The following is a 17423-nucleotide window of genomic DNA, read 5'->3' as shown; positions in this document are numbered from 1 at the left end:
CCCACAAAATGTACAAAGGCTCCCTTTCATCCACATCTGCAGCAACACTTATCTATCATCTTTTTGATAACGTCCACTCTAACAGGTACAAGGTGATATCTCATTGTGATTTTGATTTGCATGTCCCTGGTGGTTAGAGATGTTAAGCATTTTTAAAAATTTATTTTTTATTTCAATAGATTTTTGGGGAACAGGTGGTGTTTGATTACACGAATAAGTTCTTTAGTGGCGATTTCTGAGATTTTTGTGCACCCATCACCCGAGCAGTGTACACTGTACCCAATGTGTAATCTTTTATCACTTACCCCACTCCTACCTTTTCCCCCAAGGCCTCAAAGTCCATTGTATCATTCTTATGCCTCTGCATCCTCATAGCTTAGCTCCCACTTATGAGTGAGAACATACGATGTTTGGTTTTCCATTCCTGAGTCACTTCACTTAGAATAATGGTCTCCAATTACTTCCAGGTTACTGTGAATGCCACTATTTTGTTCCTTTTATGGCTAGGCAGTATTCCATGGTACATATATACCACAATTTCTTTAACCAATCATTGACTGATGGGCAATTGGGCTGGTTCCATATTTTTGCAATTGCGAGTTGTGGTGCTATAAACATGCCTGTGCAAGTATCTTTTTTGTGTAATGACTTCTTTTCCTCTGGGTAAATATCCAAAAGTGGGATTGCTGAGTCACATGATAGTTCTACTTTTATTTCTTTGAAGAATCTCCACACTGTTTTCCATAGTGGTTGTACTAGTTTATATTCCCAGCAGCAGTGTAGAAGTGTTCCCTTTTTACCACATCCACACCAACATCTATTATATTTTAATTTTTTGAACATGGCCATTCTTGCAGGAGTAAGGTGGTATTGCACTGTGGTTTTGATTTGCTTTTCCCTGATCATTAGCGATATTGAACATTTTTTCATATGTTTGTTGCCGATTTGTATATTTTCTTTTGAGAATTGTCTATTCATGTCCTTAGCCCACTTTTTGATGGGATTTTTGTTTTGTTTTGTTTTGTTTTTTACTGCTGACTTGTTTGAGTTCCTTGTAGATTCTGGATATTAGTCCTTTGTCAGATGTATAGATTGTGAAGATTTTCTCCCACTCTGTGGGTTGTCTGTGTACTCTGCTGATCATTTCTTTTGCTGTACAAAAGCTTTTTAATTAAGTCCCATCTATTTAATTTTGTTTTTATTGCATTTGCTTTCGGGTTCTTGATCATGAAGTCTTTGCCTAAGCCAGTGTCTAGAAGGGTTTTTCCAAAGTTATCTTCTAAAATTTTTAATGGTTTCAGGTCTTAAATTTAAGTCTTTGATCCATCTTGAGTTGATTTTTGTATAAGGTGAGAGATGAGGATCCGGTTTCATTCTATTACATGTGGCTTGCCAATTATCCCAGAACCGTTGGTTGAATAGGGTCTCCTTTCCCTATTGTATGTTTTTGTTTGCTTTGTTGAATATCAGTTGGCTGTAAGTATTTGGCTTTATTTCTGGATTCTCTATTCTATTCCGTTGGTCTATGTGCCTATTTTTATACCAGTATCATGCTGTTTTGGTGACCATGGCCTTATAGTATAAAGTCAGGTAATGTGATGCCTCCAGATTTGTTCTTTTTGCTGCTTCTTGCTTTTGCTATGCGGGCTCTTTTTTGGTTCTAAATGAATTTTAGTATGTTTTTTCTAGTTCTGTGAAAAATGATGGCGGTATTTTGATGGGCATTGCATTGAATTTGTAGATTGCTTTTGGCAGTGTGGTCATTTTCACAATATTGATTCTACCCATCATGAGCATGGGATGTGCTTTCGTTTGTTTGTGTCATCTATGATTTCTTTCAGCAGTGTTTTGTAGTTTTCCTTGTAGAGGTCTTTCACCTCCTTGGTTAGGTATTTAATATATTCCTAAGTATTTTAGCTTTTTTTTTTTTTTTTTTCCAGCTATTGTAAAAGGGATTGAGTTCTTGATTCTCAGCTTAGTCACCATCGGTGTATAGCAGAGCTTCTGATTTGTGTGTATTGATTTTGTATCCTGAAACTTTGCTGAATTCATTTATCAAAAAGGAGCTTTTTGGAGAAGTCTTTAGGATTTTCTAGGTATATAGTCATATCATCAGCAAACAGCAACAGTTTGACTTCCTCTTTATCAATTTGGATGCCCTTTATTTCTTTCTCTTGTCTGTTTGCTCTGGCTAGGAGTTCCGATACTATGTTGAATAGAAGTGGTGAGAGTGGGCATCCTTGTCTTACTCCAGTTCGTAGGGGGAATGCTTTCAACTTTTTTGGTTGCCAATGAATTTTAGGATTTTTTTCTAGTTCTGTGAAGAATGATGGTGGCATTTTAATGGAAATTGCTTGGAATTTATAGATTGCTTTTGGCAGTATGGTCATTTTCACAATATTGGTTTTACTCATCCATGAGCATGTATGGATGAGTAGAATCAATATTCTGTATTGATTCAGGTGCAGAATCATTCAGTATTAGGTTGGCTCTGGGCTTGTCATAGATGGCTTTTATTACATTAAGGTATGTTCTTCTGTGCTGACTTTGCTAAGGGTTTTAATCCTAAAGAGATGCTAGATTTTGTCAAATGCTTTTTCTGTGTCAGTTCAGATGATCATGTAATGTTTGTTTTTAATTCTATTTATGTAGTGTATCATATTTATTGACTTGTGTGTGTTAAACCATCCCTGCATCCCTGGTATGAAACCCACTTGATCATGGTAGATTATCTTTTTGATATGCTGTTTGATTCAGTTAGTATTTTGTTAAGTATTTCTGCATCTATATTCATCAGGGATGTTGGTCTGTAGTTTTAGGTGAGGCGGCGTTAGGGTGAGACTGACTTCATAGAATCTCTATCTCTATCTGGTGGAATAGTGCCAATAAGACTGGTACTAATTCTTCTTTGAATATCCAGTAGAATTCAGCTGCAAATCCATCTGGTCCCAAACTTGTTTTTGTTGGTAATTTTTAAATTACCATTTCAATCTCACTGCTTATTATCGGTCTGTTCAGAGTTTCTATTTCTTCCTAGTTTAGGAGGACTGTATATTTCAGGAACTTATATGTGTCTTCTAGGTTTTCTAGTTTATGCTTGTTCATAGTAGCCTTGAATGATCTTTTGTATTTTTGTGGTATTGGTTGTAATATCTCCCATTTTGTTTCTAATTGAGCTCATTTGGATCTTCCCTCTTCCTTCTTAATCTTGCTAATGGTCTATCAATTTTACTTATCTATTCGAAGAAGCAGCTTTTCATTTCATTTATCTTTTGTATTTATCTTTTTTTTTTTTTTTTTTTAGTTTCAATTTTATTTAGTGCTGCTCTGATCTTGGTTATTTCTTTTCTACTGCTGGATTTGGGTTTGGTTTGTTTTCGTTTCTCTAGTTGCTTGAGATGTATCCTTAGATTGTCTGTTTGTGCTCTTTCAGACTTTTTGATGTATGGCTATGAACTTTCCTCTTAGCACTGCCTTTGTTGTATTCCAGGGGTTTTGATAGGTCATGTCACTATTATTGTTCTGTTGAAAGAATTTTTTATATTTCCATCTTGATTTCATTTTTGACCCAGTGATTTTTCAGGAGCAGATTATTTAAATTCCATGTGTTTGCATGGTTCTGAGGATTCCTTCTGTGGTTAATTTCCAATTTTATTCCACTGTGGTCTGAGATAATACTTCATATAATTTTAATTTTCTTAAATTTGTTGAGACTTGTTTTGTGGCCTATCATATGGCCTGTCTTGAAGAATGTCCCATGTGCTGATTAATAGAATGTATATTCTGCAGTTGTTGGGTAGAATGTTCTGTAATTACTTGTTAAGTCCATTTGTTCTAGGGTATAGTTTAAATCCATTATTTCTTTGTTGACTGTCTTAATGACCTGTCTAGTGCTGTCAGTGGAGTATTGAAGTCCCCCACTTTTCTGTGTCCCTATCTCATTTCTTAGGTCTAGTAGTAATTGTTTTATAAATTTTGGGAGCTCTAGTGTTAGGTGCATATATGTATACAGAACTGTGATATTTTCGTGTTGGACTAGTCCTTTTATCAGTATATAATGTCCCTCTTTGTCTTTTTTAACTGCTTTTGCTTTAAAGTTAGTTTTATCTGATGTAAGAATAGCTACTCCTGCTCATTTTTGGTGTCCATTTGCATGGAATATCTTTTCGGTTTACCTTAAGTTTATGTGAGTCCTTATATGTTAGGTGAGTCTCTTGAAGACAGCATATATTTGGTTGGTGAATTCTTATCCATTCTGCCATTTTGCATCTTTTAAGTGGGACACTTAGGCCATTTACATTCAATGTTAGGATTGAGATGTGAGGTACTATTCTATTCATCATGATATTTGTTGCTTGAATACCTTTTTTTTAAAGTTGTGGTTTTGTTTTATAGGTCCTGTGAGATTTATGCTTTCAGGAGGTTCTATTTTGGTGTATTTTGAGGACTTGTTTCAAGATTTAGAGCTCCTTTTAGCAGTTCTTATAATGCTGACTTGGTAGTGGTGAATTCTTTCAGCATTTGTCTGTCTGAAAAAGACTGTATCTTTCCCTCATTTATGAAGCTTAGTTTCCCTGGATACAAAATTCTTGACTGATAATTATTTTGTTTAAGGATGCTAACAATAGGGCCTCAATCCTTTCTAGCTTATAGGGTTTCTGCTGAGAAATCTGCTGTTAATGTGATAGGCTTTCCTCTATGGGTTACTTGATGATTTTGTCTCACAGCTCTTAAGATTCTTTCTTTCCTTCATCTTGACTTTAGATAACCTGATGACTATATACCTAGATGATGATCATTTTGTGAAATTTCCCAGGTGTTCTTTGAGCTTCTTGTATTTGAATGTCTAGATCTCTAGCAAGGCCAGGGATGTTTTCCTCGATTATTCTCTCAAATAAATTTTCCAAACTTTTAGATTTCTCTTCTTCCTCAGGAACACTAATTATTCTTAGGTTTGGTCATTTAACATAATCCCAGACTCTTGGAGGCTTTGTTCATTTTTTAAAATTATTTTTTCTTTGTGTTTGTTCAATTGGGTTAATTTGAAAACCTGGTCTTTGAGCTCTGAAGTTATTTCTTTTGTTTGTTTGGTTCCATTACGGAGAATTAATAGTGTATTTTGCATTTCTCAAGTGTATCCTTCATTTCCAGAAACTGTGATTGTTTTTTATTGATGCCATCTAATTTCACTGAAGGGCTTTCCCTTTATATCTTGTATCATTTTCTTTCTTTTTTTTTAAATTTCATTAAGTTGAATTTCACCTTTCTCTAGTGCCTCCTTGATTAGCTTAATTAATAATCGACCTTCTGAATTCTTTTTCTGGCAATTCAGGGATTTCTTCTTGGTTTGGATCCATTGCTCATGAGCTAGTGTGATCTTTTGGGAGTAGTAAAGAATCTTGTTTTGTCATATTACCAGAATTGTTTTTCTAGTTCCTTCTCATTTGGGCGGACTATGTCAGAGGGAAGATCTGGGACTCAAGGGCTGCTATTCAGATTCTTTTGTTCCAAGGGTGCTTCCTTGATGTATTGCTCCTCCCCTTCCCCTAGAGATGTGGCTTCCTGAGAGCCAAACTGCAGTGATTGTTCATACAGCAGAGCTACCAAGCTCCAGGCTAGTACAGGGGAGGGTCTGCACAGAGTCCTGTGATGAAAGTCCCATCTTCAAATCTATGAAAAACAATGATAGCTATAGCAATCTGTTGAGATAGGTAATATAAAAATAATATAAACTCAGGCAACTAAAACCAAAATGTAGGGGGATAGAGTATAGAAATTTTTCTTTTTTAAAAATTTGTTTCTATTCCTTTCTTTTGATCTAAGATAAGTTGTCATCTCTTTAAAATAACTTGTTATATACATAAGATATTTTATGTAAGCCTCATGGTAACCACAATATAAAAACCTATAATAGATTCACTAAAAATAAAAAGCAACAAATTAAAACATACTACTAGAGAAAAATCACTTAACCACAAAAGAAGACAGTTAAAATGGAAGAGACGAGTTAAAAAACAACCAAAAACCAAGCAACAAAACAGCAGTAGTAGGTACTTACTTATCAAGAATGACATTAAATGTAAATGAATTCAGTTTTCTAATTAAAAGGCATACTATGGTTGAAAAATAAACAAGTTTCAAGTATATGCTGCCTACAAAAAACCCACCTCACCTATAAAGGCATAAATAGTCTGAAAGCAAAAGGGTAGAAAAAGATATTCTATGCAACTGTAAACCAAAAAGGAGCAGAAGTAGATAGACTAAAAATCAAAGACTGTTAAAAGAAACAAGGTCATTGTAAGATGATAAAGGGGTAAACTCAGCAAAGGATATAACAATTACAAATATTTATCCATCTAACACTGGAGCTCCAAGTATATAAAGTGAACATTAATAGATATAAAGAGAGAGATTGCAAAACGGTAATTGTAGATTTCAACATCCCACTTTCAGCAATGGACAGATCATCCAGACAGAAAAATCAGCAAAGAAACATTGGAGTGAAACTACACACTAGACCTAATAGGCCTAATTGACATATACAGAACATTTAACCCAACTGCTGTAGAATACACATTTTTCTCATCAGTTCATGGAACATTCTGCAGAATAGATCATATATTAGGCTACAAAACATTTCTCAAGGAATTCAAAAAAGTAGAACTCATATTAAGTATTTTTTTCTGAACAATAATTGAATTAAATTAGAAATCAATAACAAGAGGAATGTTGGAAACTACACAAATTAGGCAAAATGCTCCTGGGCAACCAATGGGACAATGAAGAAATTAAGAAGGAAATTTAAAAATTTATTGAAACAAAAGAAACTGGAAATACAACATACCAAAACCTATGGGGTATGACAAAAGCAGTTCTATGAGGGAAATTTATAACAATAAATGCTTAAATTTATAATAAATAACTTAACAATGTACCACAAGGAGCTAGAAAAGCAAGAACCAGCCAAACCCATAATTAGTAGAAGGAATGAAATAATAAAGATGAGAGCAGAAATAAATAAAATTGAGACTAAAACAAAAAAAGTACAGATGATCAACAAAATGAAAAGTTGGGCCTTTTTTTTTTTTAAAAAAAATGAAGATACACAAAATTAACAAACTTTTAGCTAAACTAGGGAAAAAAAGAGAAAAGACTCAAATAAATAAAACAGAAAACAACTGAGACCATAGAAATACAAAGCATGGGGTGGGCGCGGTCACTCATGCCTATAATGCCAGTACTTTAGGAAGCCGAGGCAGGTGGATCACTTGAGGTCAGGAGTTCAAGACCAGCCTTCCCAACATGGCGAAACCGTCTCTACTAAAAGTACAAAAATTAGCTGGGCATGGTGGCACATGCCTGTAGTCCCAACTGCTTGGGAGGCTGAGCCACAACAATCACCTGAACCTGGGAGATGGAGGTTGCAATGAGCCAAGATTGTGCCACTGCACTCCAGCCTGGGCAACAGAGCTAGACACTGTCCCTTGTCTCAACAACAACAACAACAACAAAATAGAAAACAGCAACAACAACAACAAAGAATGATGAGAGACTATTATTGTATTAGTTTGTTTCCATTCTGCTGATAAAGGTATACCCAAGGCTGGGTGCGGTGGCTCACACCTGTAATCCCAGCACTTTGGGAGGTTGAGGTGGGTGGATCACTTGAGGTCAGGAGTTCGAGACCAACCTGGCTAACATGGTGAAACCCCTTCTCTACAAAAAATACAAACAAACAAAAAAAAACATACTCGAGACTGGGCAATTTACGAAAGAAAGAGGTTTATTGGACTTACCACTCCACGTGGTTTGGGAGGCCTCACAATCATGGCAGCAGGTAAAAGGCCCATCTCATATGGTGGCAGACAAGACAAGAGAGCTTGTGCAGGAAACTCCCGTTTTTCAAAACCATCAGATCTCATGAGGCTTATTCACTCTCACAAGAACAGCACAGGAAATACCCACCACCATAATTCAATTGCTTCCTACCAGGTTCCTCCCATGACACATGGGAATTGTGGGTGTTACAGTTCAAGATTGTATTGGGTGGGGAAGCCAAACCATAGCAATTATGAACAACTATACACACAAAAAATTGGAAAACCTAGAAGAAATGAATAAATTTTTCGACACATACAAACTATCACCATTGAACCATAAATAAATAGAAAACTTCAACAAACCAATAATGAATAGTGAGATTAAAACCGTAACAAGAAGTCATCCACTAGTGAAAAGACAATGATCTGATGGCTACACTGCTGAATTTTATCAAATATTTAAAGAACTAATAACAATCCTTCTCAAAATCTTCCAAAAAATTGAAAAGAACACTTCCAAACTCCTTCTATGAGGCCAGCACTATTTAGATTTCAAAACCCAGCACACAACAAAAGAAAACTATAGGCCAGGACAACATCACTGATGCACACAGATGAAAAAATAATCAGCAAAACACTAACAAAGTGAATTTAACAATACATTAAAAAGATCATTCACCATGATAAAGTGGGATTCATCCCAGGGATGTGAGGATGGCTTAAAACATATGCAAATCAATAAATACGATACATCACATTAACAGAAACAAGAACAAAAAAACCATATGATTATTTCAATAGATGAGAGAAAAGCATTTAATCAAATTCAACATCCTGTTATGATACAAACCCTCAACAAACCATGTATAGAAGGAACACACCTCAAAATAAGAAAGACCATATTTGACAGACTCATAGCTAACATCATACTAAATAGGGAAAAAATGAAGGCCTTTCCTCTAAGATCTGGAACAAGACAAGGATGCCCACTTTCATCACTTTTATTTGACACAATACTGGAAGCCCCGGCTAGAGTAATTAAAAGGAAGAAAAAAAATGACATTCCAATTGAAAAAGTGGAGTCAAATTAGCCTTGTTCACAGATAACATGATCTTATACTTAGAAAAACCTAAAGACTCCACCAAAAAAATGGTTAAAATTTATAAATGAATTCAGTAAAGTTGTAGGATACAAAATCACCGTACAAAAATCAGTAGCATTTATATATGCCAACAGAAAATAATCTGAAAGAGAAAGCCATCTCATTTACAATAGCTACAAAGAATATTAAAAAACTAGGAATCAATTTAACCAAAATGAAAGATCTATACAAGGAAAACTGTATTAGTCCATTCTCACATTACTATAATGAACTACCTAAGCCAGGCATGGTGGCTTATGCCAGTAATCCCAGCACTTTGGGAGGCTGAGGCGGGTGGATGAGGAGGTCAGGAGTTCGAGACCAGCCTGGTGAAACCCTGTCTCTACTAAAAATACAAAAAAATTTAGCTTAGCATGGTGGCACACGCCTGTAATATCAGCTACTTGGGAGGCTGAGGCAAGAGAATTGCTTAAACCTGGGAGGCAGAGGTTTCAGTGAGCCGAGATCGCACCACTGCACTCCAGGCTGGGTGACAGAGCAAGACTCCGTCTCAAAAAAAACAAACAACAACAACAAAAAAGAACTACCTGAGACCATGTAATTTATAAAGAAAACAGGTTTAATTGATTCACAGTTCCACAGGCTATACAGGAAGCATGGCTTCAGGAAATTTACAATCATGGTGGAAGGTGAAGAGGAAGGAGTCATGTCCTACGTGGCTGGAGAAGGAGGAAGAGAGAGTGGAGGGGAAAGTGCTAAACACTTTTAAATAACCAGATCTCGTGAGAACTCACTCACTATCACAAGAACAGCAAAGGGGAAGTCTACCCCTATGATTAAATCACCTCCCACCAGGCCCCTCCTCCAACACTAGGAATAAAAATTCAGTGAGATTTAGGTGGGGATACAGAGCTAAACTATATCAAAAACTATAAAACAATGATGGAAGAAATTGAAGAGGACATAAAAAAAAAGATATTCCATGCTCATGGATTGGAAGAATTAATATTGTTAAAATGACATTACTACTCAAATCAATTTATAGATTCAATGCAATCACTATCAAAATACCAATGAAATTCTTCATAGAAATAGAAAATAAATTCAAAAATTTATATGAAACTGCAAGAGACCCTGGATTGCCAAAGCAATCCTGAGCAAAAAGAACAAAACTGGAGGCATTACACTACCTGACTTCAAAACCTACTACTATAGTACCCAAATCAGCATGGTACTGGCATTAAAACAGACATGTAGACTAGTGAACCAGATATAAATCCATGTATTTACAGCCAATTCATCTTTGACAGAGGTGCCAAGAACATACAATGGGAAAAGGACAGTCTCTCCAGTAGACAGGATTTTATAATTTTCAAATAGACTATATATATATACATATATAAATTTGTATGCTGTCTGTCTACTTTTCAAATGTTTTGAGATTTTCTAACTGGCCTATATATGATCATGTATTTTCATTTTTGGCTGTCAAACGTTTTATATGAAACTATTAGTGCAAACTACTAGTGATATAACCCAAATTTTTAAATATCTTTATTTATTTTCCATCAACCTGATCTGTAGACTTTAAGAGAATCATATTAAATGCCTCCTTGCATCTCCTTTCTCTTTTTATTACTGAATATTTCAAATATATACAATAGCACAGAGAAAAATATAAGACACCTGAGTACCCATCATCCTTCCTTTTCATATCTTAACATTTGTCACATATACTTCTGAAAGTATTGCTTTTATTTTAGCTGTTTATTATGAGTTACACTTACCAAGAGAGTAGGGAGTATGAATGTACAGTTTAAATGGTATTAGCTATTAAATAAATACATATGTAATTATGACTTTCCTGCAGAAATAGAAAATTACCAACGTCTGTGAAGCCTTTTGGGTATCCCTCCTCAATTGAGCCCTCTCTTTTTTCCCTGAGGTACAACTACCCTGGGTTTTGTCTTCATCATTACCTAACTTTTTTTGAAGGTTTATTGCACATGTATGAATAATAAACATTATACGGTTAAGTTTTGCCTGTTTTTGCATTTCATATAAATGGAGGGTACTTTTTGCACTCTTCTGACTTTTTTTTTTTTTTTTTTGAGACAGAGTCTTGCTCTGCTCTGTCACCCAGGCTGGAATGCAGTGGTGCAATCTCGGCTCACTGCCTTCTGGGTTCAAGTGATTCTGCTGCCTTAGCCTCTTGAGTAGCTGGGATTAAAGGTATGTGTCACCACACCCAACTAATTTTTGTATTTTTAGTAGAGACATGGTTTCACCATGTTGGCCAGGCTGGTATCGAACTCCTGACTTCAAGTGATCCACCCGCCTGGGCTTCCCAAAGTGCTGGGATTACAGGCATGAGCCACTGCGCCTGGCCCTGACTTGCCTTTTTCCTCATATGTTTTTGAGATTCTTCCACATCAATGTGTGTAGCTGTAATTAATTCATTTTCATTGCTGTATAATATTACAAATATTAATTTATCATGATTTATTTTCCACATAATTATTGATAAACATTAGAGTTGTTTTCTGAGTTTTTCTTTCAATTGGAGAATTTAGTCCTTTTAGATTTATTGGAATTATCAATATATTTGATTTTTTTTTTAATGGACCAAAGGGTGAGTTGGTAAGTCCTGGCAGTTTGTGCTCCAGAATTTCTCTGCCAATATACTTTCATCATTAGTGTATATGGATCGCCATTTTCCCACATCTTTAACAACATTTGATCTTATCTGAATTTCTAATATTTGCCATTATTTTGGGTATAAAGTCATATGTTGTTTTAATTTGCATTTCTAAGATAACTGGGAAGGTTGAACACCAATATTGTACTTGTTTTAAGAAATACAGCTGATGTTGTGTGGATGTGTATATGTAGTTATTTTCTGAACTACTTGAGAGTAGGCTGCATATATATCATACCTCTTTACCATCTTAAACTGTCTGTGTATTTACTGTGAATGACAATATCTATTTATATGACAGCAGGATAGCTATCAAATTATGGGAATTTGACATAATACTTTAATCTACTGTCTATATTACAGTTTTGTCAATTGTCTCAATGTTGTTTTTTATAACATTTTTTTTTTCCCAGGAAAGCATTCGGTCCAGGATTGCATATTGCATTTGGTTGTCACATCTCCTTGAATTTGAAATAGTTCACCAGCCTTTCTTCGTCTTTGTTGACATTAATATTTTTGAAGAATATGGGCTAGTTATTTATAGTAGAATGCCTCAATTTGAATTTGTGTGAGTCATCCCTTTTTAACTGAGTTTCCTCAGGAGAACTAAGCCCTGGAGCATACATTGTATAGAATGAATTAACCTCTCTCCTACGCATCTAGGATGAAAAATTGAGAAAACAGTCACTCAAGTCATTTTCTGTAAGGCTTACATTTGTCACGAAACACTGGGCGAGAACGTTTCATGGTTTCTTCTAAATTTAGTTCAGATTATACATCACAGACCAGACTACTGAATAAGGGGCATTGCATCCTTCTCAAAATATCACATCTGGGCCAGGCATGGTGGCTTGTGCTTGTAATCCGAGCGGTTTGGGAGGCTGAATTTGGCAGGAGAATTGCTTCAGCCCAAGAGTTCGAGACAAGCCTGGGCAAGTGAGACCTCATCTCTATGAAAAAGTTAAAAAATAAAGTGGGATGATTGCTTGAGCCTGGAAGGTCAAGGCTGCAATGAGCCGTGGTTACTCCACTGCACTTCTGCCTGGGGGATGGGAGTGAGACTCTGTCTCAAAAAAATCACATCTGGTGGCACAAAACGTAATTTGTTCCTCATTGATGTTAATTTTGATCATGCAATCGAGTGTTTTCTAGTTTCTCCACAATATAGTTACTGCTTTCCCCTTTGCGACTAATACATAGACTTGAGAGAAACTTTTTGAGTTCATACAATTATTCAGTTTCCCCTCAAACTTTCCTTTTTTCTAGTCATTCATGAAGGATCCACATTCATTAATAATTGCCCAAACCAGTGATTACCGTGATGGTTGCAAAATGGCAAAATATGAAGAAATTACATGCAATACAGCACAGAAAGACAGTGATGTAGAAAATAGAAAATATCTGGAAGGTAGCATGTGATCTATCATGTATCCAGTCAGAATTCCTGAAGGAGAGAATAGGGAGGAGGAAGGAAAGGTAATACTAGGAGAGAGAATGGCTAAGAGTATTTCAAAATGCATGAAAGACACTTGTCTCAGATTTAGGAAGTCTAAGAATATCAACTAAGACAAATAAAGAGATATCCACAGCCAGACACATCATAGTTAAATTACAAACTTCAAACAGAAAGAGAGCATCTTAACAAGAGCCAGATAGGAAAGATACGTGTCAGCACCAATTCCAGGCCTATGGAGGCTCTAGAGGTAAATGCTATTCTGCTTTTTGAGATAATAAATTCTTTGCTTTCAAAAATGTACTTATAGTTTTATTATGTACATTAGTTTCCCAGGATTGTCTTAACAAATACCAGAAACAAAATAATTTTATTTTCTCATAATTTTGGGTCTGAAATTTAGGTGTTGGCCGAACCATGATATATCTGAAGCATCTAAGGATGCTTTTCTTGACTTGTGGCACTTCTTGACTTCTGGCAGCATAACTCCAATCCCTGCTTTCATCATAACCTGTTCATCTTTCTTTTTTTTTTTTTTTTTTTTTCTCCTGGAGACGGAGTCTCGCTCTGTCGCCCAGGCTGGAGTGCAGTGGCCGGATCTCGGCTCACTGAAAGCTCCGTCTCCTGGGTTCACGCCATTCTCCTGCCTCAGCCTCCCGAGTAGCTGGGACTACAGGCGCCCGCCACCTCGCCCGGCTAGTTTTTTGTATTTTTTAGTAGAGACGGGGTTTCACCGTGTTAGCCAGGATGGTCTGGATCTCCTGACCTCGTGATCCGCCCGTCTCGGCCTCCCAAAGTGCTGGGATTACAGGCTTGAGCCACTGCGCCCGGCCATAACCTGTTCATCTTTCTTATGTGTTTGTCTTTTCCTTTTCTAATAAAGACATAAGTTGTATGGGATTACAGTCCACCCTGATGACCTCGTCTTAACTTGATTACATCTGCAAATGCCCCATTTCCAAATAAGGTTGCATTCACAGATGCTGCAACACATATGTTAGGGGAGCAAAATTCAACTCATAAGCACTATCATCATCCTAAGCACTATAGTCTGGTTTTGCCTATTTTTGAACTTTTGATTTCACATAAATAGAATCATATTTTGGACTTGTATTCTTTTGGACTTGTTTTATGTCAATATTAGGTTTTGTGATCTATTCACATGGTAGTGTGGGGTTCAGTTGTATTCATTTTCATTGTGTTGTAGTATAGTTGTATCACTATGCCACAACTTATTTAGTCATCAATATTTGATAAGATTTGGGTTGTTTTACAGTTTTTTACTCTTACAGTCAATGTTGCTAAGAATATTCTGTACCACTATGCTGGTGCACATATACAAGAATTTCTTTAAAAGATGTATGTAGAAGAAAAACTGCTGGGGCATAGAGTTTGCATACCTTTAACTTTACTAAAATGCTAAACTAACTTTCAAACTTTTGTACACAATTCACAGACCGTCAGCGATGTGTAGAATTTCCTTTGTTTCACATCTTTGCCAACCTTTGATATTGTCAGAATTTTTATTTTCGTCAATTTGATGGGTACTCAAAGCTACTTCATACTGGTTTTAATTTGCATTTCCTTGATGACTACTGACCGTTAATATTTTGTCATATGTTTATTGATCATTTGGAGTTTCCACTTTGTGAAGTTCTAGACTTTTTCCCATTTTAAAAATTTGTATTTCATTTTTTTCTTACTAATTTTTAGGAGTTCCTTATGTTTTCTGAATAGAAGTACTTTTTAGTTAGTTACATGTGTTGCAAATATCTTATCCTACTCTGTAGCTTGTATTTTCACTTTTATAGTGGCAGATGATGAACTTAAGTTTTTAATTTTAACGTAGTCTTACTTATTAATACTCAAAAAATACTTAGTTCTCTTTGTGTCTTGGTTATGAAAACTTTCCCCATTCCAAAAATCATGAAGGCATTCTCCTCACTTCTTAGAGCTTTTTAGTTTGTCATTTATGATTGAGTCTTTATTACTCCTGCAGCTGGTGTTTGTGTTTGGTACAAGATAGAGATGCAATTTTACTTTTTTCCATGGTACTCAGTGGGCTCACCACCAAATATCTGTAGAGTGTGTTTTCAAATATCTGTAGAGTGTGTTTGGGCTCTGTTCTGTTAATCAATCTACTTATCCTTTCCTACACCAATACTTAACATTGCTTTAACTACAGTCATTTTGTAATAAATAAGTCCTGCTATTGGGTAAAGCAAATCTTTCCTCTTTTATAAAGTGTTTGGCTATTCTTGATCCTATATATTTTTTCATTAATTTTAGAATTAGCTTGTCAAGATTCACAAAAAATAAATTGAGATCATATATATATACGTGTGTGTGTGTGTGTGTGTGTGTGTGTATATATATATATATATATTTTTTTTTTTTTTTTTTTTTTTTTTAGACAGAGACTTACTCTGTTGCCCAGGCTGAAGTGCAGTGGCATGATCTTAGCTCACTGCAACTCTGCCTCCTAGGTTCAAGTGATTCTCCTGCCTCAGCCTCCCAAGTAGCTGGGATTACAGGTGTGTACCACCATGCCTGGCTAAGTTTTGTATTTTTAGTGGAGACAGGGTTTCGCCATGTTGGCCAGGCTGGTCTTGAACTCCTGACCTCAGGTGATCTGCCCACCTTGGCCTCTGAAAGTGCTGGGATTGCAGGTGTGAGCTGCTGCATCCCGCAGAGATTCTATATATTTTTACATTAATCTTAAAATTAACTTGTCAAGATTCACAAAAACAAGTTGAGAGTATTGGCTTTTAATTGAGTCTAAATTAAATTAATTGGAGAACATCTACATATTTAAATATTGAGTGTTCTGCTTAATGAGATGATATTATCTTTTCATTTATTTAGGACTTATAACCATTAATAAAATAAGTTATGTATAATAAATTATTATATCCATTAATAAAATTGTATAGTTTTCTCCAGCAATGTCTCAAAAATTCTTTGTAAGATTTGTTTTTAGGTATTCTGTATGCTTAATGCTATTATAAATAATTTTTTTTTTTTTTGAGACGGAATCTCGCTCTGTTGCCCAGACTGGAGTGCAGTGGTGCGATCTTGGCTCACTGCATCTCTGTCTCCTGGGTTCACGCCATTCTCCTGCCTCAGCCTCCCGAGTAGCTGGGACTACAGGTGCCCACCACCACACCTGGCTAATTTTTTTGTCTTTTTTAGTAGAGACGGGGTTTCACCATGTTAGCCAAGATGGTCTCGATCTCCTGACCTCGTGGTCCGCCCGCCTCAGCCTCCCAAAGTGCTGGGATTACAGGCATGAGCCACTGCTCCCGGCCAATAACTATTTGTTCAAGGTATATAGAAATATAGCCATTTATTTCTGTAAACTGATTTTATTTCCAGTAATTCTACTAAACTCTCCTACTTATTTTAAAATTATCTGTAGATAGTTTTAGAATTTTTACATCACAATTATATCACGTCTAGGTATCAAGTTTAGTTTCTTCCTTCCAGAACATTAACGCTTTTTTGTGCTTTATTATGCTAGCTAAAATCCTCATACAATGTGGAATTGTAGTGGTGACAGTGGGTAACTTAGTCCATTTGTGTTGCTATACAGGAATATCTGATGCTGGATAATTTATAAATAAAAGAGATTTATTTGGCTTATGGTTTTTCAGACTGTACAAGAAGCATGGTATCAGCATTTGTTTGTGGTGAGGGTCTCAGGAAGCTTCCACTCATGGAAGGCAAAGGGGAGTGGGGATCTCATGGTCAAAGAGGAATAAAGAGAGAGGGAAGGGAGGTGCTTGGCTCTTTTTAACAATCAGTTATGGTGGTAATGAATAGTGACAACTTACCCCTTCGAGAATGACATCAAGCCATTAATGAGGAATCTGCTCCCGGAATCCAAATACCCTCCACCAGGCCCCACCTCTAACATTCGAGGCCAAATTTCAACATGAGATCTGATGAGATGTCAAACATCCAAACTACATCAGTAGTCATATTTCTTTTGTTCTTGATTTCAAAGAGAAAGCTTTCAAGAGTTTTATTATGCATAATTTTGCAGCAGCTTTTTGTTTATTTATTTGTAAACATCCATTCCTAGGTGTATTAGTTAGGGTTCTCTAGAGGGACAGGACTAATAGGATAAATTCATATATGAAAGGGAGTTTAGCTGGGTGCGGTGGCTCACGTGTAATCCCAGCACTTTGAGAGGCTGAGGCGGGTGGATCACAAGGTCAGGAGATCGAGACTATCCTGGCTAACATGGTGAAACCCCGTCTCTACTAAAAATACAAAAAATTAGCCAGGCGTGGTGGTGGGCACCTGTAGTCCCAGCTTCTCGGGAGGCTGAGGCAGGAGAATGGCGT

The 17423-nt window shown here is 36.2% G+C and overlaps 1 pseudogene; it reads right to left on the bottom strand.

Annotated features, from left to right (window-relative positions):
- The window catches only part of LOC100429234 (actin, cytoplasmic 1 pseudogene), a 28099-nt pseudogene extending 20177 nt beyond the window's left edge, over nt 1-7922 (bottom strand).
- Nucleotides 7923-17423: the final 9501 nt, after the last annotated feature.

The sequence above is a fragment of the Macaca mulatta genome, chromosome 2, assembly GCF_049350105.2.
Source record: "Macaca mulatta isolate MMU2019108-1 chromosome 2, T2T-MMU8v2.0, whole genome shotgun sequence".
In the NCBI taxonomy this organism is placed as follows: domain Eukaryota; kingdom Metazoa; phylum Chordata; class Mammalia; order Primates; family Cercopithecidae; genus Macaca; species Macaca mulatta.
This window is presented reverse-complemented; position numbering and strand designations above follow the sequence as displayed.